Here is a 26,240-nt window from a genome sequence, read left to right on the forward strand (position 1 = left end):
TTCCTGAAACGATGGTGGAAGCACAGCCTTTCAATATTCTTATAACAGGTGAATAGGTTCTTGGCAAGCAATAGGGGTGAAATTTTAATTGGGGTAAGCAGAAATATGGATTCGAGGTTACAAAGCCAGTAATTTAGTAAATGACTGAGCAAAGTTGAGGGACTAAATGACTTCTTTTTGTAGGTTAATTTCACTGTGAACAAATAAGAAAAAATTATGAAACGTGGGAAAATTTTACTAATAAAATTACTATTCTCGGCCTTAGAAACCAGTTTTAATCATGTAGTCGACTTGATTCACAATCATGTTTTTAATTTGGAAACATTACAGTTCTCCAACTGTTTATGTATTTTTGATACTTAATTTCAGAAAACATTTTAATGTTAATATTTATATTCTTACAGCCTGTACCTACATCATTTTATGTACCGTGCTCTTTCAACTATAGACATTCGGTTTAGAAAGGGACGAGCAGCTCGTTTCATAACAGCATATTGTCATTTTTCTATTGCTCGCGAACACTTTTGGAATTAATAGGAAGAACATACCTTACTTAAAAATAGTATTTAATTCATTTTTTTTAAGCAGTAAAAGCGTTCAATGACACTGGCTTCCACTATCTCATCGAAGGAACTGCGATTGGCCAAGGCGTGGAACCTGCTTTGCGATGAGATGTAATGGTTAACGTTGGGATATAATTGGTCAAGGGATAGACACTGGGCTATGACGTATGGGTAAACGCTGAGCTCTGATTGACCATGTTGGAAGAAGCTAAGCCGTGATTAGACAAATGGCGGGGGCCGCGCCTCAATCGGTGGCTGTTGTGGATTCTGGGCTGCGATTGGCCAAGAGTCGGACACGGTGTTGCCATTGGCTGCGGGGCTAGTGGGTAAGCGATGATTGGCTACGTGTACAGAAACTACTTTGCGATTGGCCAAGACGCCAGTGCTACGCTGCCATTGGCTGGGGGGGTGTGGAAGGTGCTCGACGGAGCGCCTCTGTAATAAAGTGGACGTCAACGGGGTTAGTGTGTGCTGAGGGTCCGACTTTCGCCGCCTGGAGGAGGAGGGAGTGACAGTAGCTAGGAGCCGGTTTCACCGTCTGCTTGGTGAGTGGGGAAGCTATGGGCAAGCTGATGAATTAGTTAGTTAGTTAGTTAGATAGGCAAGCTGGTTGGCCGGCCCCCTGATGGGATAGTCATCTCTGCTTGGTTAGAGGTTAGGCCTGGTTCTGACCCTTCGACCGGGCCGCGGAGGGAGTGGTTGTGACTGAAAGTGCGGCCAGAACTGGGCACTGACCAGGCCACAGCTCGGTGCTTCAATGGGATTGAGTTTGGATTGATTTTTACGGGCCTAGAGGATTTTGGTTGTGTGAGGACTGACTATGGTATTTGCGGGCAGAGGGTTGTTCCTCCTGGATGGTGGCTGATGTTTTGGGGGCGTCCGAAGAGTTTCCCCACCTCCACAAAAAGTGACTGCATTTTTCTTCTGGTTCATGGGAGATCGAGTTTCTTTCCCTTTCGTCCACCACCCTGTAATATTGCTTGGCTTTGTAGCGTGTTTGCCTATGTTCTCCGTCCTACGTTTCACTACATCCAATCTCTCAATACATTTTTACAGATCAAGAGAGCTACGCAGTTCCTTTCTTTGGAAATCCTGTTATGTGCTGTTACAGTATGTAATAAATTATTCTATTACATAAAATCGAAATGGCTAGAATTGTTTAATTTTCTGCATGTTCGTTGCAGCATTCTGTTTAACTAAAAATCACTTAAGGCAACGTTGTCTATTGAATGTCCTTTTAAAAGAAGCTACATAGGAATGATAACATCTCTAAGTTCTTTCCAAGCAACTCAACACCCTGACTTGGAAATAAATTGCTGTTCTTTCAGTCTCTCTGGGTCAAAAGCCTGGAACACTCTCTCTCTTTAATGGCATTGTGGGTCATTTTGCACCAAATAGATTGTAAATTTTCATGAAGGCAGTGCCTCCCACTTTCTTGGGAGGATAGTAAATGCTGGCTCAGCTGGTGACATTCACATCTCCAATCTAAAACACCCAACTCAAGTGGAAGTTGTTTTTTATGATCTTAGTTTTGGAAACTGCTTGCTTAAATGTTGCATTGTAAACAAATTCAGTCTTGACTTTGAAGTACATGTGTTGACAACCCAATGATAGGTTGGCAGATAGGAGGTTGAAGGGTAGCATTACAGTGGTTTATGCAATTATCGGGGATGTAGATAAAGTGAATAGTCAGGTTTTTTTTGTTGGATGGGGGATTTGAAACTAGGGGGCATACTTTTAAAATGAAAGGAGAGAATTAAAAGGGACCTGAGGGACAACTTTTTCACCAGTACATGGTTTATATATGCAATGAAGTGCCACAGAAAGTGATAAGTGCAGGTACAGTTACAACGCTTATAAGACACTTGGACAGGTATGTGAACAGGAAAGGGATATGAACCTGCACTCCAAGGTCTCTTTGTTCAGCAATGCTCCCTGGGACCTTACCATTAAGTGTAAAAGTCTTGCTAAGATTTGCTTTCCCAAAATGCAGTACCTCTCATTTTATCTAAATTAAACTCCATCTGTCACTTTCAGCCCATTGGCCCCTCTGATCAAGATCCTGTTGTAATCTGAAGTAACTTTCTTTGCTGTCCACTACACCTCCAGTTTTGGTGTCATCTGCAAACTTACCTCTTATGCCTGTTATCTTACCTCTTATCCAAATCGTTTATATAAATGATGAAAAGTAGTGGACACAGCACCAATCCTTGTAGCACTCCACTGTTTACAGGCCTCCAGTTTGAAAAACAACCCTCCGCCACTACTCAGTTTTCTACCTTTGAGCCAGTTCTGTATCCAAATGGCTAGTTCTCCCTGTATTCCATGAGATGTAACATTTCTAACAAGTCTGCTGTGGGGAACCTTGTCAAATGCCTAACTGAAGTCCATATAGATCACATCTACTGTTCTACCCTCATCAATCCTCTGTTACTACTTCAAAAAACTCAATCAAGTTTGTGAGACATGATTTCCTGCACACAAAGCCATGTTGACTATCCCTAATCAGTCCTTGCCTTTCCAAATACATGTACATCCTGGCCCTCAGGATTCCCTCCAACAACTTGCCCACCACCAATGTCAGACTCGCTGTTCTATTGTTCCCTGGTTTGTCCTTACCGCCCTTCTTAAATAGGGGCACCATGTTAGCTAACCTCCAGTCTTCCAGCACCTCACCTGTGACAATTTATGATACAAATATCTCCGCAAGAGGCCCAGTGATCACTTCCCTAGCTGTTTTTTAAAATTCCCTACAATGCGAAAACAGGCCCATCGGTTCACACCGACCCTCCTAAGAAAAACCCACCCAGACCCATTTCCCTCTGACTAATGCACCTAGCACTATGGGCAATTTAGCATAGCCAATTCACCTGACCTGCAAATCTTTGGACTGTGGGAGGAAACCCATGCAGACATGGGGAGAATGTGCAAACTCTACACACAGTCGCCCAAGGCTGGTATTGAACCTCGGACCCTAGTGCTGTGAGGCAACAGTGCAAACCATTGAGCTACCATGCCGCCCCGCTTCCCACAGAGTTCTCGGGTATGCCTGATCAGGTCCTGTGGATTAAAGTGGAGTTACAGCTAGAAAGGATTGTGAAGAAAGTGCTTTCCTTAATTGGTCAGAGTACTGAGTACAGGAGTTGGGAGGTCATGTTGCGGCTGTACAGGACATTTTAAGGCCACTGTTGGAATATTGCCTGCAATTCTGGTCTCCTTCCTGTCGCAAAGATGTTGTGAAACTTGAAATGGTTCAGAAAAGATTTACAAGGATGTTGCCAGGATTGGAGAATTTGAGCAATAGGGAGAGGCTGGACAGGCTGGGGCTGTTTTCCCTGGAGCGTCGGAGGCTGAGGGGTGACCTTGTAGAGGTTTACAAAATCATGGATAGGGTAAATAGAGGAGCATGGATAGGGTAAATAGATAAGGTCTTTTCCCTGAGGGGGAGTCCAGAACTAGAGGGCATAGGTTTAGGGTGAGAGGGGAAAAGATATAAAAGAGACCTAAGGGGCAACTTTTTCATGCAGAGGGTGGTACGTGTATGGAATGAGCTGCCAGAGGAAGTGGTGGAGGCTGGTACAATTACCACATTTAAAAGGCATTTGGATGGATATATTAATAGGAAATTTGGAGGGACATGGGCTGAGTGCTGGCAAATGGGACTAGATTGAGTTGGGATATCTGGTTGACATGGACAAGTTTCCATACTGTTTGATTTTTAAGTAAAACTAGCCATTTTCTTCACATTTTTAATGCAGCGACTTTGGGTTTGATTGCAACAATTATCATTGGTGCCCGTCAAAACTAGGCAATGACTATCTCCAATAAGTGGCAGTCTAACCACTACCTGTTGATACTTAATAATGATACCATTACTGAATCTCCACAGTCTATGTCCTTAAGGTTATCAGTGACCAGAAATGCAGTTGGACACTCCATACAAATACGGTGGCTATAAGAGGTAGATGGGGACTGGTAATACTACAGTGAGTAATTCACCACCTCCTGCCTCCCTCAGCCTGTCTACCAACCACAAGGCACAGTTAGGATTGTGTTGCAATACACCCCACTTGACTGGAAATGTGTAGCTCTAGTAACAATGAAAAGCTTGACACCATGTAGGACAAAGCAAACTGCTTGATTGGCACTATGTTTACAAGCATTCACTCCTTCCACAATTGACCCTCAGTAGAATCTACAAGATGCATTGTACAAATTCACCAAAGATGCTTGGACAGCACCTTCCAAACTCATGACCATTTTCATCAAAAAGGACAACAGCAACAGATAACATGGGAGACCATCACCTGCAAGTACCCCTTCAAGCCACTCCCTATCCTGACTTGGAAATATATTGCTGTTCCTTCACTGTCTCTGGGTCAGAATTCTGGGATTTCTTTCGTAAAGACTTTGTGGATCAACTTGCAGCACATGAACTGCAGTGATTCTAGAAGGCAATTCACCCCACATTTTCAAGGGCCAGTAGTGATGGGCAGTAATTGCTGGACAGCTAGTGACATTGATGTCCCATGAATGAATTAAAAAAAACGAAGTGGTAAAGCTGAGGGGTGGAGTGTAGTAAGATGTTGAAAATGTTCAAGAGACTGTAGTTAAAAATTACGCCACATCAAATTATAGTCCAACAGGTTTATCTGGAAGCATTAGGTGTCTGTGTGCTGCTTCTTCATCAAGTAGCTGTCGCTCTGAAAGCTAGTGTTTACAAATAAACCTGTTGGACTGTAACCTGGTGTGGTATGACTTTTTAAAAAAAAACGTTTTGTCCACCCCAGTCCAACACACTCTCCTCCATATTAAGAGACTTTTTACATAGTATCAGTCAGACTTTTAGTTTGGTTCTGTGAATGGGGAAGAAACTAGATTGGAAGATCTTGAATGCTGGTTGGTTACAATCAGTTGCTGTTTGGTACTATGGAAGTAACATCTGAACTCAAATGTTTTAAGAAACATACTGAAGACAGGATAATTGGGAGAGTAGTGAGATCAAAGGTTCATTGTGATTACATTTGGAATGTCTGTATAACTTCCTAAGAAATAGGAACAAGGGTAGGCTGCCCCTCCCCTTGGGCCTACCTTGTCATTCAGTCGTATCATGGCTGATCCAACACTTCTCATGTCCACTTTACTGCCCTTTTTCCCTATAACTCTTGATTCCCTTACTGATAAAGAATTTCTTCCTGTATTAAATAAATATAAGGACTCTGCTCCCAAAACTTTGTGATAAGACCTTTCTTTGAGAAAGGAAGTTTCTCCTCATCTTAGTCTTAAATCATTGCCCCTTAAATTTGAGGTGGTGCTCTATAGTCCTGGACTCTGCCATGAGGGGAACCATCCTGTCAGCATTTACCTTGTCAAGCCCTTAAGAAACCTATTTGTGTAAATGAGATCCCCTCACATTCTTCTCAGCTCTGACACAGCTTAATGTTTTGATCATAAGACAGTTCCTTCATACTGGGGATCATTAGTGGACCTCCTCTGAATTTGCTTCCAATGAAATAATATATTTTCTTAAATTAGAGCATCAGACTGTCACAGTACTCTGTGGTCTCACCAGCACGTTGTATAGTCAGGATGTAAATAATGGTGTACATCTTCTGCTATTAACTTGGAGGAAATTGTTACATCCATAATTAGATGGCTTTGGTGTAAACAAGTCATTGTGTAGTTAGATGTTGCCACAGTTTGTGTTCAAATTAAATCTGTGCCTGATATCGCTGAGGAACAGAAGGTGACCAAGGACAGGAAAACTTTGGGATTTTGGGTTTGGTTGTGTGGGAGAAGAATTAAAGGATTTTAAAAAAAAAGTTATTGTTCTTTATTGTAGCCGACACCAAGAAAGTTAGCATTACTTGCACATTCTTAATTATTTTGATGCATAGCATCTATCTTGTCATGTGGGCTTGGCTTGATAGGATGAGAACATAAAGTCGTGAGTGAGGTTCTGGAAAAGCACAGCTGGTCAGGCAGCATCCAAGGAACAGGCCAATTGCATTTTGAACATAAGGTCTTCATCAGGAACCCTCACTTTCTCCTAGGATGAGCGCATAGCTTCTTTCCTGCAACATTTTTATAAACTGGTTTAGCTTTTACTACAGTCTGGCAACTTTTGTGGTCAGGTGTCCAAGTAAAATGACCACATTTATTGCATTCCTTTTCAGAACTTGACACAATGGGATTTGAACACTCTGCTTTATGGATAAGAAGGAATGAAATAACTTGCAGTTAATCCTGTAATAATTTGTTTATAAACATTGGCAAATGGATTAAATTGTGGAAAAAGTGTCTCTATTTTCAAAAAAATAGTTTTGTTTTGAAGCAAGTTAATATGTATTATTTGATGCAAAATCCTGTATTAATCATTTAAAGTTTAGACTATTCTAATTTCTTATGTAATAAAGATGTACTGATGCAAAGGCAAATGTACGATTTCAATCCTCTTCTGATTTTTTTTTGCTTTGCCCGAGTTAAAGTTTGAAATCAAATAAAGATTCACAAGAGAAGAAGGAGGAATGGATACGTGCACACAAGTTTCTGGCTTTATATTACTGGGATAAGGAATAGGTGTAAAGTTAAGCATGCGGTGAATCGTAGTGCAGCAGACAGCTGCATGTGACTGCAAAGCAATCCAAAGAATGTGTTTGAATCCCACCTTGCCAGTTCTAGAGTTTGAATTTACTCCAAAGTTCTTCAATTTTTCAGAAAGAAACTTGTTCTGAAATTTCCTTTTTAGGGAAGGCACGGTGGCTCAGTGGTTAGCCCTGTTGTCTCTGTGCCAGGGACATTGATTTAATTCCAGAGTTGGGCGACTGTGAGGAGTTTGCACATTCTCCTGTGTCTGCATTTCCTCCAGGTACTCCAGTTTCCTCCCACAATCTGAAGATGTGCAGGTTAAGTGAATTGACCATGCTAAATTGCCATAGAGTTCAGGGGTATGTAGATTAGGTGCACTAGTCAGGGGAAATTTAGAGTAATTTGCAATGCCTGTGGGTGGGTTACTTTTCAGCAGATTGGTATGGACTTGTTGGGCCGAATGGCCTGTTTCCATACTGGAGGGATTCTATGATCTGTTGTAAGCTGTTTGGTAGTCTATTTCTGAGTAGAATTCCTGGTTGACTTAATCGACTTCCATCACAAATGCTTTAGCCCAAGAAAGTAGCTGAGTGATCTGATCCCAAGCTGATTAGGGATAGGCATTGAATGTCAGTGCCACATGATATTTTCAAAGATACATGTTTGATTTTATACCTGCCTCTAATTCAATAGAGAACCTGGTTTTCTTTGAATCCTTGATACAACGACCTCCCAAAAGTAGCACTCCAATTCAAACTTCTTTTCTCTCTCAGTACTGGTCTTCAGTATAAATCATACGTTTGTGCTCCATTCTCATCGATTCTTAGAAAAGTTATAGCATAGAAAGAGGTTTTTCAACCATTTCGTAAAAACAATAACTGCAGATGCTGGAAACCAGATTCTGGATTAGTGGTGCTGGAAAAGCGCAGCAGTTCAGGCCTGCTCCTCGGATGCTGCATGAACTGCTGTGCTTTTCCAGCACCACTCTAATCTGAATAAACTACTTGTCCATTTTAGTTTCACTTTTGAATATCCGGTTGGTAAACTTGACTATTGTAATTGAATGTACATCCAGTTTCCTAGTTTCCCTACAGAGTGGAAACAGGCCCTTCGGCCCCACAAGTCTACACTGACCCTCCGAAGAGTAACCCAACCAGAACCATTTCCCCATACCCTATATTTACCCCTGAATAATGCATCTAACCTACACATTCCTGAACACTGGGCAATTTAGTACAGCCAATTCACCTAATGTGCACATCATGACTGTGGGAGGAAACCCATGCAGACAAGGGGAGAATGTGCAAACTCCAAGGGTGGAATTGAACCGAGGCCCCTGCCACTATGAAGCAGCAGTGCGCGCCACTGACCCACCGTGCTGTTGTTTCTTTCAAAAAATTGAGGATTTCCATCTCTACCACCAAACTACTTGAAATACCAGAGCCCATCATTCTCTGGGTGAAAAAGAGTTCTCTTTAATCCCCTTTAGTTCTTCATCAATTGCCTGCACATCTGTCCCTGAAGGGCTCTTGTGGCTCATTGGTGATGTCCCTGTTTCTGGTCCAGCTTTAAGTTTCTTTTGCTCAGGGGTGATTCATAATGTATCTGAACAAGTTGATTTTCAAAAATAATTAAATCTGTAGTAACTGACTTCTCCATAATGATAAACACTTCTTCCTTGTCCAATCCGTTCAAGCCCTTCATTATTTTGTATACCTTGATTTGATCTATCCCACAACCTCCTGCATTCCAAGGAAAACCATTCTAGCCTATCCAATCTTTTGTCATGGCTGCAATTTTCAAGTCCTGGTATCATTGTTGTAAACCTCTTCTATGCTATTGCTACAATTATGTCCTTCCAGCAATGTGGTGGCTAAAACTGTACACAACTTCAATTGTGGCCTAATTGGTGTTTTTTTCGTGTCTCAGTTTTACATCCCTGTTTTTGTGTTGTGACTTGTCTAATGAAGGATGGCCTCCTGTATGTTTTATTTACCACTTTTTTTATTGACCTGTAGACATGAGCTCCAGTTTCTTAATTTCTCTACCCAACCCCCTCTATATTTTCATATGCTTTGTGTTCTGTTGATTTGTGTTTATCGTTTCCAAATTTGTAACCTTGCACTTCTCTGGATTGAATTAAGTTCACCAAGTTTCTGCCCGATTCAGCAAACCTTTGATACAATGCTGCAGTCAACAGCTATCCTTTCACTATTCACTACCCAGTGTATTTTTGTCATCTGTTAATTTTCCAATCACAACTAAGTCTAAATCATTGATATGTTACAAATAGCCATTGAAACACCTCTGGAAATTGTTATTTTTGTATCTTGTGATTGAATTTTAAAAATTTTAATCCAATATGCCACATTTCTTTTCGTGGACTTGAATTTTTCTGACCGGTCTGCTATGTGGCACCTTATCAAATGCCTTACTAAAATCCAGATAGACAGCATCCACCCTCCTGAGTACTCATAAAATCAGTTGAGTTAGGTGTTACATCACTGGGTAAATCCCTCTGCTAATTTAAACCCGATACACAAGCTCACCTCGCACCTTAACTGTTTAAAATTTGAGAGACAAAAGACTATCCCAGAGGTTACTATTTAAAGTAAAAATTAACAATATTTTATTCTTTTGTCTAATAGAGAATATTAAATCCAACAAATACTTACAACTCCTTTTTCTCTTAAACCTATCTTTTACCTCCTGATACTGGTCTGATTTTAAAAGAAAAATTGTGATTTAAGATTTTACAAAAAAAGGAATCGCTTGTCAAAACCAAATTAGCTTTGTCAATTCTCCATTGTAGATTTTCCTCCTGTTGATTTTTCTCGAGACTGGTTTCGCTGTTCTGCTGTGCGAACTTCTTATAGGCAGGTCCCTTTCAGGGAGCCACTACTACCTTGCAGCTAGTAGTCTATATTTAGACAGTTTTTTCGAACTGTTCAAAATGTCTGGTGTTATACCCCAAAACATGGGATCATTTCATTGGTTTTAATATTATCAAAGTACTAAATTCAAAGTTGATTGGATTTTGGTATCTTGGGACATTATTCCAACTGGCCGAATTAGAATATGTTTATTTCATGGCAGCTCAGCTGCAGCTATATTGTTTTGACAAAATGTTACATGGAACAGGACTCTCCGTCCTTTTTGTCAGTCCTTTTTTCAGTTCTTGCTAGCTTTTCAACACTATTAAATGTACAGTACACACCTACAGTCATAACAGCAAGACACAACATTGCATAACAAAACTATATGGACTGTCCCTCATTTGTCTTTCTAAAGAGCATTAGATCCATTTTCAATATTAATCCTACTGAGGTCAGAGTCACTGATCTGTTTCTCTCTCTTTGCGTAATTGTACAATTGCATTCAATCAATTTTCGATACTTCCCTGGCCCCTAGTGGGGATTAGAAAATTACCTTCCCAGAATCTGTTATTTCTTCCCTGGTTTCCTTTGAATAGCATAGAATGCAATTCATTCTGGCCTTGGTGATTTAACTGCTATCAATCAGTTCTCCTCCATTATTCTCTCTCTCGTTGTACAATTTTACAGAAAATTAACATTCTTTAAACTAGAATGTTTGCATTATCCTTCTCTGAATTCAGTCTTCAGGGTTGATGCAGAGCACTGCTGCCTCAGTGCCAGGGATGTGGGTTTGATTCCACCTTTGGGCGATTCTGTCTGTGTGGAGTTTGAACACTCTGCATGGGTTTCCTCTGGGTGCTCAGTGTTCCCTCCAAAGTCGAAGAATATCTAAATTAGGTGGATTGGCCAGATCAAATTATGCATAGTATCCAGGGTTGTGTAAGCTAGATGGATTAGCCATACAAAGTGGGCGGCATGGTGGCACAGTGGTTAGCACTGCTGCCTCAGCGCCAGAGACCCGGGTTCAATTCCTGTCTCAGGCGGCTATCTGTGTGGAGTTTGCACATTCTCCCCGTGTCTGTGTGGGTTTCCTCCGGGTGCTCCGGTTTCCTCCCACAGTGCAAAAATGCGCAGGTTAGGTGAATTGGTCATGCTAAATTGCCAGTAGTGTAAGATGTAGGGGAATGGGTCTGGGTGGGTTGCTCTTCGGAGGGTCAGTGTGGACTTGTCGGGCCGAAGGGCCTTTTTCCACACTAATCTAATCTTTTAAAAAAATGTTAGAGATAGGACAGGGGAGCAAATATAGTAGGATGTTCTTTGGAGTGCCAATATCAACTTGATGGGCCAAATACTAGTGGGTGGCACAGTGGATAGCACTGCTGCCTCACAGCGCCAGAGACCCGGGTTCAATTCCCGACTCAGGCGACTGACTGTATGGAGTTTGCGCATTCTCCCCGTGAATGCGTGGATTTCGTCCGGGTGCTCTGGTTTCCTCCCACAGTCCAAAGATGTGCATGTCAGGTGAATTGGCCATGCTAAATTGTCCATAGTGTTAGGGGTAAATGTACGGGAGTGGGTGGGTTACGCTTCGGCGGGTCGGTGTGGACGTGTTGGGCCGAAATGCCTGTTTCCACACTGTAAGTAATCTAATCTAATACAGCATGGAAACAGACCCTTTGGCCCAACCTGGCCATGCCAACCAGATATCCTAACTTAATCTATTCCATTTGCCAGCAGTTGGCCCATATCCCTCTAAACCCTTCCTATTCAGATGACTTTTAAATGTTATAATTGTGCCAGCCTCCTCCACTTCCTCTGGCAGCTCATTCCATACATGTACCATCCTTTGCGTGGAAAAAGTTGCCCCTTGTAAACCTTGCTCCTCTCACCTTAAATCTATGCCCTCTAGTTCATGACCTCCCCACTCCAGGGAAAAGACCTTTTTTGTCTTTTTACCTTATCCATGCCCCTCATGATTTTATAAGCCTCTATAAGATCACCCTCAGCCTCTGATGCTCCAGGGAAAACATCCTATTTAGCCTCTCCCTATTGCTCAAACCCTCCAACCCTCTGAACAGCCTTGAAAGGGTTCAGAAGAAATTTACAAGTTTCACAACATTCTTCATATGGAGGGAGGCCAGAATTGCGTGCGCTATTCTAAAGGTGGCCTAACCAATATCCGATACAGCTGCAATATTGCCTCCACTCATATATAGTCAATCCTCTGACCAATAAAGGCTGGCGTACTAAATGCCACCTTCACTATCCTATCTACCTGTGACTCTACTTTCAAAAAGCTATGACCCTGCAGTCTATGGTCTTTGTTCAGCAACACTCCCTAGGACCTTATCACTAAGTGAATAAGTCCTGCTCTGGTTTGCTTTTTCCAAAATGCAGCACCTCCCATTTATCTGAATTAAACTCCATCTGCCACATCTCAGCCAATTGGCTTATGTGATCAAGATACTGTTGTAATTTGAGGTAACCTTCTTCACTGTCCACAACACCTACAATTTTGTTGTTATCTGCAAACTTACTGACTATACCTACTATGTTCACATCCAAATCATTAATATCGATGACAAAAAGCAGTGGGTCCAGCATGGATCCTTGTGGCACATCACTGAGCACAGGCCTCCAGTCATCAGTTCTGTATTTAAATGGCTAGTTCTCCCTGTATTCCATGTGATCTAACCTTGCTAACCAGTCTCCCATGGGGAATCTTGTTGAATGCTTTACTGAAGTCCATATGGATCATGTCCACCACACTGCCCTTATCAATCCTCTTTGTTATATCTTCAAAAAATTCAATCAAGTTAGTAAGACACTATTTTCCACACAAAGCCATGTTGACTATCCCTAATCAGTCCTTGTCTATCCAAATATATGTAAATCCTGTCCCTCTAACAACTTGCTCACCACCCATGTCTGACTCGCTGGTCTGTAGTTCCTTGGCTTTTCCTTAGTGCCATTCTTAAATAATGGCACCACGTTAGCCAACCTCCAGTCTTCCAGCACCTCACCTGTGACTATTGATGGTCCAAATATCTCTGCAAAGGGCCCAGCAATCACTTCCTTAGCTTCCCACAGAGTTCTAGGCTACACTTGATCAGATACTGGGGACTTATTCACCTTTTTATACATTTTAAAACATTCAGCATCACTTAAAACATTCTTCTCACAAACTTTGAATTCAGTACCACCTCCAAAATATGGCTTTTTTTTTCAAGATGGCTCCATCTATTTCCCCATATTCGATATCTTCCATGTGCTTCTCCACAGTAAGCACTGAAGTTTAGTATCTCCCCTATCTCTTGTAGCTCCACACAAAAGCTGCCTTGCTGATCTTTGAGGGGCCCTATTCTCTCCCTAGTTACCCTTTTGTCCTTTTAATTTATTTGTAAAAACCCTTTGGGTTCTTCTTAACTCTTCGCCAAAGCTATCTCACATCCCCTTTGTGCCCTGCTGATTTTCCTGTTAAGTATACTCCTCCTGCCTTTACTCTTCGAAGGATTCACTTGATCTATGCTGTCTCTATCTGACACTTGCTTCCTCCCTTTTTTTTCTTCACCAAAACCTCAATTTCTGTAGTCATCCAGCATTTCCTACACTACCAGCCTTGACCTTCACCCTAACAGGAACATACTACTGATAAAACATTTCAATTTTTCCTTAATTCTACCAGCCAAATTTTTTTGTCTCCTTGCTTTACTTTCCTAATATCATCATCGACTTCAACTCTGTATATTCTATACTCTTGCCAGCTTCCAAAATTACTCTTAAGAATTAATCTTGGTTTTAAGTAATGAGATTGTCATGGACTATATTTAGCTCACCAAGTATGTTTCTGTATAACAGGAAGCTCTGGGTTTAGTAGTGCCACCCTTTTATTTTTCCATTGTGGAGATGTCTATGCTGCCTGTAGAATTTTGCTTTTAAATGCCTCCCACTGAACATCCACTAACCTTGTTTCAAGTAGTTGGCTCCAGGCCACTTTTAGCAGATCATCTCTCGGCTTTATAAAGTTTGTCAGTTTTCATAAACATATGTTTTATGCCTGTTTTATCCTTGTTCCTTTGCATAATGATACAAAATTGAGCTGCTATGGTCACCCAATGGTACTTCATCCACAGTTTCATTTCCTGAGATGAAGTTTAGAATGGCTTTCTGGCTCTACTGATGGTACCACCCTGTGATGAGTAATTGTCCAGGACCTGTTTTTGGGCAGATACTTAAGATAATTAGAAACAATATTCAATGTACTAATAGCATCTCTGTCCTCACCCCCAAGCTTTACTGATAATTGGATTTATATCAGTGGCCAGCATTGCTACCTCACAGCGCCAGGGACCTGGGTTTGATTCCAGCTTCGGGTGACTGTGCAGACTCCACAGACACATTCTCCCAGTGTCTGCGTGGGCTTCCTCTGGTCTGCACTAGTTTGCTCCCACAATTCAAAGCTATGCAATTTAGGCAAATTGGTCATGCTAAATTGCCCATAGTGTTCAGGGATGTGTAGGTTAGGTGAATTAGTCAGGGGCAAATGTAACTTAATAGATTAGAGAAATGAGTTTAGGAGGGTTGCTCTTCAGGGGCCCGGTGTGGACTTGTTGGGCCAAATGTCCTGTTTCTGCATTCTAGGGATTCAATTGGCAACCTTTTTTTTTGCATCAGGTATTTCCGAGAATTGCCTGTTAATTTTTGTTTTGTTTTTGTCATGATTCATTTTTGAGAGACTGGTTATCTTTTAGATATGTAAAAACTGTTCAACTGGGGCCATTTATTCAAGTCATGGAATTCTGGCTATTAATACAGGGAACCAGATAGCAAGCAGTAGTTTTTAGTTAAATGAAAACTCTTATCTGAAGCAATTCGATACAAAAATAGTTGGTCGATTTTATTTTTAAACTGTGCTCCAAAAGTAGCCAAAGATCTGACCGTGCAATTGCTAGAGGCAAGCAAACACAATTTCATGGCAGTCACCTGCTTTGGTCTCAGTACAAACTCCTTTTTACATATTTTTAATCCACCTATTCAGATGCATTATAACTTGCAGGTGCGTTTTGAGTTCAGGCCTGGCCTGGAGATAGATAGGATACAACCACTGCCACAAAAACCCTGTACTTACCGGGAGAGACAAATAATGCTGCATATTAGTAAAGAGTGTCCTCTCTACAAACTAAATGTTGGAATACTTCTCTAAACTCAGCAAAACATGGCTTTTTACTTGGCTGGTCATTTATTTGATGAATGCAAATCCCTAGTGTATTCAAGTACCTAATGACTGGGCAGCCCCATTGTCTTTGTGGGTGTGTAAATTTATTTTGCACTTACTTTGTACCTGTTTGAGGTTTACTCTAGTCAATAATCCAATATTTGCATGTGGGTGCTTGTTACCTGCCATATGGCAGGGTTGTCAGAATTTAATTTATTTTGCTAAGTATAAACATCTGGTTGCTGCAGCATGATGATAGCTTCATGCAAACTTTGGTTGCATCTGAGAAACTGGACTGGGGTGGAATTTTAATTGATATGAAATCCAAGAAAGAGTTGACTGGGGTTTATAAACTAGGCTTTCTTTGTCCACAAGTTTGTGTAAACTATTGTAAGGATCAATTAAGGTGTGAGGTGTCATGATGAAAGTTGCTTGTTTGAAGTTAGATGTCAAATGAAAGTGGAAATGTGATTTGAAGGCCCTATTATAATGTTCTGACTTGCCTTTATTTAAATAAATCAAAAATTGTTTTATTAAGAGATGGTCATTTGAAAAGTGCTTCACTTAACTTCAGCAGCTCTGTTACAAATTGACAGACAATTTGAGTAGGACAGGTGAATCTAGATTAATTTTTAAGGTGAGGACATTCTTTTCAATTTTTATAAATGCAAACTAGACTTGTTAAGAATTACTGTGCCTTCACATTAGGTTCATCCATTAAATGTGCATAAAAATAAATTATGTTCACTACTTTTTTTTACTGCTGACACTACTTTTTTTTTGAAGAAAATTTGCTGGTTATAGTTCTAATATAACAGACCTGTACAGTTAATGTAATTCATTCAATATCAGAGGAAATGAGGTAAACATTGCTTTTAAAAAAAGACTGACCCAAGGTGATGAGGGCTTAGTGTTTCGGAAATATATCTAACCTGTTAGATTGAACAACAAGCCTCTTCAGATAAACAGCATTAAAGCTTGCAGCAGTTAGGTGTAATCCAAGCTCAGTACACTTTAATCAGTTGACAGTGGTGAGTTGGAAGACTGCAGATGGGATTGAGGACATTACGACTGAAGAAAAGGGTATTTTGCGATCAATAGTGATCAATCAAACTATCAATCTATATCCATGAGAATATAGATACTACACTAATTCACTTTTTTGGCAATTACCACTTCCCTTAATGATTCATTTCTTGCCAATGTCTTAAATTCTCCATTGCCTTACCTCCTTAAGTAATTTTCTTTTAACTGTCCAACTTTAATGTTTACCTTCTGCTTCACTAACTTTGAGCTCTTGTGCACTTCCCTTTCACCTCCGCATTTGTGGACCTTCAGCTGCCTAGGCCTCAGTCAGGAATTTATTCTTTTTAGACCTCTGCACCACCCTTTTGTTTTGAAAAGATTCTCTTCGCTTATTGACCAAGTCTTTTGCTGGTTCTTGATGAATTCCTCTGCATTTATGTCACCTTTTAACAAAAAAAAATCTAAATCCCTTTGAAAAGGGAATAATGAAAATAACCAAGTCACAATTATATCCTTAGATACAAAGGATTAAGATTTATTTTCCTCTGATTTCAGGTTTTTTGCTTTCATTTTAACTTGCTTATGATTTAGGTTTGGTGCCTTTTAGTTGCAATATTGAAATATCTGAATCTTTTTTGGATGTTCAGAGTTTCGTGTGTTGATACGGTGCCACATAAAAGGTTGTCACACAGGATTGGTGATCATAGTATTAGGGGTTAGTTGTTATCCTGGATCAAGAATGGGTTAACACAAAAGACAATTGGGATTGTGTATTTGTTCAGGTTGGACTCTGCTTGGTCGTGTTGCAGCTGTAGAGGATACCGGTTTGGCCATGTTTGGAGTATTGCGTACAGTTTTAATCTCCCTCCGATCTGAACGATGTTGTGAAACTTGAAAGGGTTCAGAAAAGATTTACAAGAATGTTCCCTGGATTGGAGGGTTTGAGCAATAGAGGGGGGAGGTGGTGCTGAAAAGTCTGGGGCTAATTTACTCTATAGTTTCAGAGGCTGAGGGGTGACCTTATGGAGGTTTATAAAATAGTGAGGGGCATGGATAGGATAAATAGACAAGTTCTTTTCCCTGGGCATAGATTTAGGGTGCAAGGGGAACATTTAAAAGGCAATTTTTTCACACACAGGGTGGCATGTGTATGGAGTGAGCTGCCAGAGGAAGTGTTGGAGGATGGTACAATTACAGTATTTTAAAAGGCAACTGGATTGGTATATGAATAGGACACGTTGAGAGGGATATGGGACTAGATTAATTTAGGATATCTAGTTGGCACGGAAGAGTTGAACTGAAGGGTATGTTTGCATGCTGTACCACTGATTCTATCTAACTAGTGGAGTGCCTTTGCAGTTCTAGGATCAATAGTTTACAATCTAATTAGCTGGATGAGGGGGCAAGTAATGTATCCAAGTTTACTGAAACACCAAAATGGTGAGCGTTACATTTGATGTCTTGCACTTTGGTCAGAAGGTTCAAAACGCAAGAATGTTGTTTAAGTGGATAGAAGTCAAAGCAAGGGGATCTGGGTGTTCTTGTGCATGAAGCATAAATTAGCTGGCAGAATGAACAAGGAAGTAAGAGGGCCAATAGAATTTTGGACTTTTTATCTAGGATGTTAGAGTTTAAACATGGGGAATCCTTATTCCAACTGTACTGGGTGTTCGTGAGTCTGCACACCGTGTTACATGTGGTTCGGACCCATTTAGACATAGTGAAGGGATGGACTGGCATTGGAGGCAGTTTGAAAGTGATTCACCTTGGCTGAATCCTAGGACGAAGGGGTTAACTTGTTAAGAACAGCTTGGACCTTGACTCATACTAGTATTTATAAGTGAGGATGCTTGACAGGGTAGATGTTGAGAAGATGTTTTCTCTCGTGAGCCAATCTCAAACTAGGGGAGGCAGTTACACAGTAAGGGACACATTTTGAACAGCGATGCAAAGGAATTTCTTTCTCCAAACGTAGTGTATATCTGGAATTCTGTAACCCAGAGACATATGAAAACTAGGTGACCAAATATATCTAAAGAGGCAAATGGATTTGGAAAATATTGAGGAATTGACACAGGGCAGATCAACCATAATATTAATGAATGCCAGAGCAGGCAACAGATGAGTGCCCTACTCCCATGATTTTCTTATTTCTAGATCAGTGACAATTTGCCTCTGTTTAAATTTAGAGTGTGAGATCTGTCTGCTTGATTTGAACCTTCCCAGAATATTGAGAACAAGATAGTGTTAATAAAGCGACTTGATATTTGAACTCCGGAGTTAACAGGCTAAACAGCAAAGGAATTGGTATTTGAATTTCTTTTGGAAGAATTGATTAATTTCTGGATTTCACAGTAAATAAGCAGGACATATTCATCAAAAATAGTATAGAGTGTCTGGACATCCATGAAGTCTTGGGTTTCACCATATTTCTGGAGAGGTAGCAACATAAAGTTTGGAGATTATATCATTAACCAGGTGGAAAATGCAGTAATAATGTTGATTTTTCTGTTTCTCCTGTAGACGTCTTCTTGTATGTATCAAGACCTGGTCAGATCTGGGGGGGTGGGGGAAGTAAGCTGTAGCCCTATATTGGCTGTCAGATTCAGATTTTCATCCATCTTTGTTAAACTAGAAAGGTTTTTTATTATATTTTTGGAATTTTTTTTGAGAAAAGAAACTAATTTGTTTTGGAAAGTCCAAGTGTTCATGCTCACTGATTAGTTCAGGACCCCCCCCCTCCAATATTAGCAAGAATCTATTTTTAATATTCTGTACCATCTTTGTCAAATCAGTATGCATCCATATGCAATAACTAATGGTGATGCCGTTTGTAAACAAGCACATAGCATGTCCAAGAATTTTTAAATCTCAAATCGGTTTATACTTAACCTCACTGAGAATACTTAAAGCTGGTTCTACTTTTACTTGACCTTGATATTTAAGTTCTTGGTGAACAGAACTGAGATACTGAAGCAGCTTACCTCTTGCAAGAAAGCCTCATGGAGTGTATTGCTTGATTTCACACTATCTTACAACTTGCCAACCTTTTGTGGAATCTAAAATGGCATCTTGAAAGGAATTGCAAGCCAATTACTTAAGCTAGCAACTCTGGACTTTGACGATCCCTCTTTCAATTGGCTAATCTTTCCAATCTCAAATTTACTTTATCATGAGAAGTTGTATTTTGAAAAGGTAAGCTAGCAAAGTTTTTGTATGTGCCGTCAGATAATTCAAGCAATGTTGAAATTTAACACTCATTGAACAGTTTGTTTCCCTAGCAGAGATCGATATGACTTGCAAAGCTGATCCAGAAAGCACTCACAGTTTTCTATCCTGCCGCAATGTCAAGGTGACGACATCTAGCTGTTAAATTATTCCAACTTACTCCGTTTTATTTTGCATTCTAAGCGTGTCTCAGTTGAATTCATTTGAAAGCAAAATGTTGCAAGAAACCATCAAAACTGATTCAGCAGGTTTTTTTTTCAGTTGCTTTCGTTTGCGCTTGTTCTGTTTTCATTGAGAGAAATGTACTTTATCTTGCATTAGTGCAGTCCTTGAAATGTTGAAGTTATAACTCACTCTCAAATTTCTCTAGGGTAGCAGATGGTATTAATATTCAAAATAAAATCATCCAGTTGGTAGCAATGAATCTGGCAATTTCAAACTTTTTCAGTTTGAGACTTAATATGTGGTTGTCTGCATGGGCTGCACAGTGGCTCGGTTAGCACTGTCTCACTTCGAGGGATTGGGTTTGATTCCAGCCTTTGGTTGTATAGAGTTTGCTTTCTTGAAGCATTAGAATAATGAGGCATGCTCACTTGCAGCACAAAAAATATAGGACTTCATGAAGCTTTTTAGTACCTTTTTAGTCTTTATAATCATTTATTGGGCTCTGTTGGGTTTTCTGTATGAAACTGAAATCTTACTCCCCACCTTCAAGCTCAAAAGTCAAATTCACTTTTTTGGAAGTTGGTTTTAAACCGTATGTGAACATAGACATGATGAGTAGAGCTGGTCCATCTTGTCATCCAAAAGATGCATACTGATTTAACAAAGATGGTACAGAATATTAAAAATCGATTCTTGCTAATATTGGGGGGGTCCTGAACTAATCAGTGAGCATGAACACTTGGACTTTCCAAAACAAAATGATTCGCCTCAAAATTTTAAACTATTTTATTTCCACTGCTAGACCTGATGTTGATTCAGAACGCTATTCCTGTTCTGAATCTCATCACAATTTATCTCTGGTCTTCTGAAAACCTGTGTCTCATTACAGTTGCTTGATGGTGACTTCATTAATTAAACCATATTAATTTGATGAGACTACCTTTTTTGGATTTCTTGCATGCTCTTATCTACTTGCAAGCATCTAATGTAATGTTCAGTAAAACCTTAAATTGACTTTGGCTCCTCCGCTTTATACTTTTGGCGTTAAAATCTTTCCAGTTGGTACATTTCGGCCTTCATCCTTGGCCAAACCGCTCTATATGCATCAATTTCGGCTTAACCCTGCACAACACTTAGTGACTTAACGTTTGAAGGTGATGATCAGAAACCAGTCTCCCTTAATCTTCCGCAAATATATTATTGTAAAACGCTTGGTCGTCATTGCCACCTCCTATTCCTGTATATATGTGATACTTGTACTTGGAATTGTTTGCAGTTTAAGGTTATGTAAGGTACCAAACTTAGTTTGGATAAGGTACACCTTTTAAAATCAAAGGCTTTGAAAATTATTTTGGGTCACAATTAACTTTATGTATGTCATACAGTCATGACTTACTGGATAGCAGGCTGGAAATTGAGCTCTGATGTTCCTGCTGTCATGGCAAAAGTTCTTTTTTTTTTGAGATGCAAAATCCATTAACTTTTTTTTAGACAAGCCTTATGTACTTAATAAATTGCACTTAATTACAGGTCAAGAACTAAGTTAAATACCTAACATATCTCCAAGTTTGTGTGCACAAAAATGGTGAGAATGTGAACTGTGAGGATGATACAGAAATACTTCAGTGTAATTTGGACAAGTTCAGTGAGTGGACAAATGCGTAGCAAAGCAAATATGATGTGGATAAATGTGTGGTTATCAACTTTGAATGAAAAACAGGAAGGCAGACTATTATCTAGCAACAGATTGCATCAATGATGATTGGCTGCTCTTGTACATAAATTTCTGAAACGAAGCATGCAGGGGCAGTAGCCAATGAAGAAAGCAAATGATATGTTGGTGGACTTAGTGAGAAGATTTGTATACGAGCAGATGTGTGTCAATTTTATAGGGTCTTGGTGAGACCATGCATAGAATTTTATGTGCATTTTGGCCTCCTTATCTGAGGGAGTGCAAAGAAAGTTTATCAGGCTTAATCCTGGGATGGACCTAACTGATCTATGAAAATAGACTGGATTGGTTAGGGCTATATTCACTGTATTTTAGAAGAATGAAGATGGATCTCTGAACTCCATAAAATTCTAACAAGAAGAGATTAAGTATTTTCAGGAAGGATATTCATGCTGACCAGGGATGACAGTCTTGGCATATGAGGTAGGCCATTTAGGATTGAAATGAATCTGTGGAATTCTCTGCTGCAAAAAAATGGTTGAGTCTAAAACACCGTTTCCAATGAGGAAGTACATACGGTATGAGCAGGTAGGGAAAGAGTTTAATTTTGGGTTGTGAGAGACAAAAGTTCAGCTCGCATGATTTGGATCAGATAAGAACTTGGAGTAAACAATAAAGTGCTGGAGGCAAGGGTAGTGGGTTAACCAGATGAAAAAGCATTCATTATGTGATGCCAGGGAGCTGGATCTTTACTGTTGATGCTCACTAACTGTAGCAGTCACCCAGTGAGCATAGATCTTACCTCATTTGGATGCTGCTCCCTGTGTAAGTAATTATATATTTCCTTTAAGAATGTGATCTTTGAGAGAAGACAGAATTTATGTCTCTGTGCACATGAGCAATTTATTCCCCCTCCCTCTAGGGCTTGGAATAAAGATGGAGGTAAAGCCATACTGTGGCTGAGTGTTTGCTTTGCCTGATAAGGGGATAGGGAAATGGGACGATTCCAAGGAGGAGTTAGATATAGTTCGTTACAGTCAAAGGGTATGGGTGAAAGTGAGTAGGATGCTGAGTTTGCCAATCAGCCTGAGTTGGCTCAGAAGTGTAGAGGTGGTGCAGTGGTTAGCACTGCTGCCTCATAGTGCCAGGGACTTGGGTTCAATTCTAGCCTCGGCAACTGTCTGTGTGGAGTTTGCACATTCATTACATGTCTGTGTGGTTTTCCTCCAAGTGATCTGGTTTCCTCTCGTAGTTCAGAGATGTGCAGGTTAGGTGGCATGGCCATGCTAAAGTGTTGAGGGATATGTAGGTGAGGTGGATTAGCCTTCAGGATTGTGGACTTACAAGGTTGAAGGGGTCGGTGTGGGTTGGATGCTCTTCACAGGGTCAGTGTGGACTCTGGGCCAAATGGCTTGCTTCCACACAGTAGGGATTGTATGATTAAATTTTGAGTTTGGCCCTTCTACTTTCTGTCTAAGTAAATTCTTCAAATTAATATTCTTAAACTGCTTTTAAGCTGTCTCTTCAACTCTCAAACATAAGCAGTTTAAACAAAACGCGAGCAGAGGGAAAACTGAGAAAAGCAGTTCTGTCATCTTTGTTCAAATGATCTGTTAGTTCCTGCTAATCTGAAAGATTCTCCTTGACCTTCTATCAGAGTGCTTCTATTTCTTTCTTGTAATTATTTTTATTGAAAAGAAAGATTTGAGTTTTTTACAATATTAATAGACTAGTGTATCCACTTTACAGTTATAATAACAGCACCAATATAAAATTAAGAAAACTGACAACTAACCTACTCCACAAACTACTAAAACACAATAAGATAGAAGCAGGGAAACAACACACCATTCTGCTTTTTCTCTGCTGGCTACAGAAATGTTTGTCTGTAACTCTGACGACAGAATCCGCGAACACAATTGATCTCTTGGAAGCCGACATACCCCTCGTTGCATTAGAGCCAGTCTTAATACCAGAAACTTGGCTGTTCGTGCTACGTTTTCCTGAGAATCCATCACCCCCTACATTTTCCAAAACAGCATACCTGTTTGAAATGGGTATATCCACAAAAGACTCCTGCACTAACTGCCTACCTCTCTTACATTTCCTGGAGTTAACCCATCTATATGACTGTGTATCTGAGACTCTTTTTTCCCCCCCCCCCCCCCATAACTGCCATCCATCACATACTGTTGCTGTTGCAAATTCCTCATCGCTTCTATCTGTCTCTCCAACCGATCCACTTGATCTGATAAGATTCGCATCCATCAGCATTTATGGCAGATATAATCCGCAGAAACCCTTAGACTCTCTTTAAACTCCCACATCTGGCAAGAAGTACATATCACTGCAAAGGCTTCTTTTTTTTGGCTCCTTCACCATCTACAGACCCGGGAAAATAACACCATCTTATTCCTCTACAAACCCTGCCCCAGGTTAAATTAACAGCTATGGCTTATATTTTAAATTTTTAATCAAGAGACTTTTCTCGAGAAACAGATAATCAAGAGAGAATCCGCTATACTCAGTTTTGCAGCCTTTCTCTTGGACAGACTTAAAACAACAATTAACTTATCTGATTCTGTGCTGTGAACTTCGCCCAATAGTTCCTCCAAGATTAGTTGTGAATTTCACTGTTGGTTAATTTTCCCAGATGCACTCTGATGTCCAGTGATACACGAATTCAAACAACAGCTCCTCCCTCCCTCCAAGTTGAGACTCTGAAGGGAGATTACAGGCAGAAAGTTTTTAAAAAGGAGGTCCTCAAGGGTAGTAATATCTGGATGACACCCAGTGCTACTTGCTAGTGAGGGCAGGAATAGGAGGATAGAGCAGATGAATACATGGCTGAGGAGCTGGTGTATGGGAAAAGGATTTACATTTTTGGATCATTGGAATCTCTTTTGGGGTAGAAGTGACCTGTACAAGAAGGACGGATTGCACCTAAATTGGAAGGGGACTAATATACTTGCAGGGAAATGTGCGAGAACTGCTTGGGAGGATTTAAATTAGTAACATGGGGGGGGGGGGGGGGAGCGGGGAACCCAGGGAGATAGTGAAGAAAGCGATTGATCTGAGACGGGCACAGCTGAGAACATAGGTGAGTCAAACAGTCAGGGCAGGCAGGGACAAAGTAGGACTAATAAATTAAATTAAACTGCATTTATTTCAATGCAAGGGGCCTAACAGGGAAGGTAGATGAACTCTGGGCAGAGTTAGGAACATGGGACTGGGATATCATAGCAATTATGGAAACAGGCTCAGGGATGGGCAGGATTAGCAGCTTAATGTTCCAGGATACAAATGATCGAAAGAGAGGAGGGAGAGTGGCATTTTTGGTAAGGGATAGCATTACAGCTGTGCTGAGGGAGGATATTCCCAGAAATGCATCTGGGGAAGTTATTTGGGTGGAACTGAGAAGTAAGAAAGGGATGATCACCTTATTGGGATTGTATTTATAGACTCTTTTCCCCCCCCCCCCCCCCCCCCAAACAAACTTGTAAGGAGATCTCAGCTATCTGTAAGAATAATAGGGTGGTCATGGTAGGGGATTTTAACTTTCCAAACACCGACTGGGACTGCCATCGTGTTAAAGGTTTAGATGGAGAGGAATTTGTGTGTACAAGACAATTTTCTGATTCAGTGTGTGGATGTACCCATGAGAGAAGTTGCTAAACTTGACCTACTCTTGGGAAATAAGACAGGGCAGGTGACTGAGGTGTCAGTGGGGGAGCACTTTGGGGCCAACGGCTGTAATTCTATTCGTTTTAAAATAGTGATGGAAAAGGATAGACCAGATGTAAAAGTTGCAGTTCTAAATTTGAGAAAGGCCAACTTTGACGGTATTAGGCAAGAACTTTCGAAAGCTGATTGGAGGCAGATGTTTGCAGGTAAAGGGATGGCTGGAAAATGGGAAGCCTTCAGAAATGAGATAACAATCCAGAGAAAGCATATTCCTGTCAGGGTGAAAGGGAAGGCTGGTAGGTATAGGGAATGCTGGATGACTAAAGAAATTGAGGGTTTGGTTAAGAAAAGGAAGGAAGCATATGTCCGGTATAGACAGGATAGATCGAGTGAATCCTTAGAGTATAAAGGCAGTAGCAGTATACTTAGGAGGGAAATCAGGAGGGCAAAACTGGGACATGAGATAGCTTTGGCAAATAGAATTAAGGAGAATCCAAAGGGTTTTTACAAATATATTAAGGACAAAAGGGTAACTAGGGAGAGAATAGGGCCCCTCAAAGATCAGCAAGGCAGCCTTTGTGTGGAACCACAGAAAATGGGGTTACTAAATGAATATTTTGCATCAGTATTTAATGTGGAAAAGGGTGTGGAAGATATAGACTATAGGGAAATAGATGGTGACCTCTTGCAAAATGTCCAGATTACAGAGGAGGAACTGCTGGATGTCTGGAAACGATTAAAGGTGGATAAATCCCCAGGACCTGATCAGGTGTACCCAAGAACTCTGGGAAGCTAGAGAAGTGATTGCTGGGCCTCTCGCTGAGACATTTGTATCATCGATAGTCACAGGTGAGGTGCCGGAAGACTGGAGGTTGGCAAACGTAGTGCCACTGTTTAAGAAGGGCAGTAAAGACAAGCCAGGGAACTACAGACTGGTGAGCCTGACCTCGGTGTTGGGCAAGTTGTTGGAGGGAATCCAGAGGGACAGGATGTAAATGTATTTGAAACGGCAAGGACTGATTCTGGATAGTCAACATGGCTTTGTGCGTGGGAAATCATGTCTCACAAACTTGATTGAGTTTTTTTTTTGATGAAGTATCAAAGAAGATTGGTGAGGGCAGAGCAGTAGATGTGACCTATATGGACTTCAGTAAGGCATTCGACAAGGTTCCCCATGGGAGACTGATTAGCAAGGTTAGATCTCATGGAATACAGGGAGAACT

General features: G+C 40.6%; 1 protein-coding gene across 5 annotated transcripts in view; it reads left to right on the top strand.

Moving 5' to 3' along the window:
- The first annotated feature begins 977 nt into the window (after positions 1-977).
- Positions 978-26,240, top strand: part of ktn1 (kinectin 1) — a 146,836-nt gene continuing 121,573 nt past the window's right edge. For 3 of the 5 annotated variants that reach the window (XM_072568781.1, XM_072568784.1, XM_072568785.1), the window contains exon 1: positions 978-1,108. The gene's annotated coding sequence lies outside the window, so the exon portion shown is untranslated. Of the gene's footprint in view, positions 1,109-1,619; positions 1,674-19,299; positions 19,464-26,240 lie in introns of those variants that run through there. The other 2 variants (XM_072568782.1, XM_072568783.1) reach the window with 2 other exon arrangements.

This window comes from Chiloscyllium punctatum, chromosome 4 (assembly GCF_047496795.1).
Source record: "Chiloscyllium punctatum isolate Juve2018m chromosome 4, sChiPun1.3, whole genome shotgun sequence".
Classification (NCBI taxonomy): Eukaryota; Metazoa; Chordata; class Chondrichthyes; order Orectolobiformes; family Hemiscylliidae; genus Chiloscyllium; species Chiloscyllium punctatum.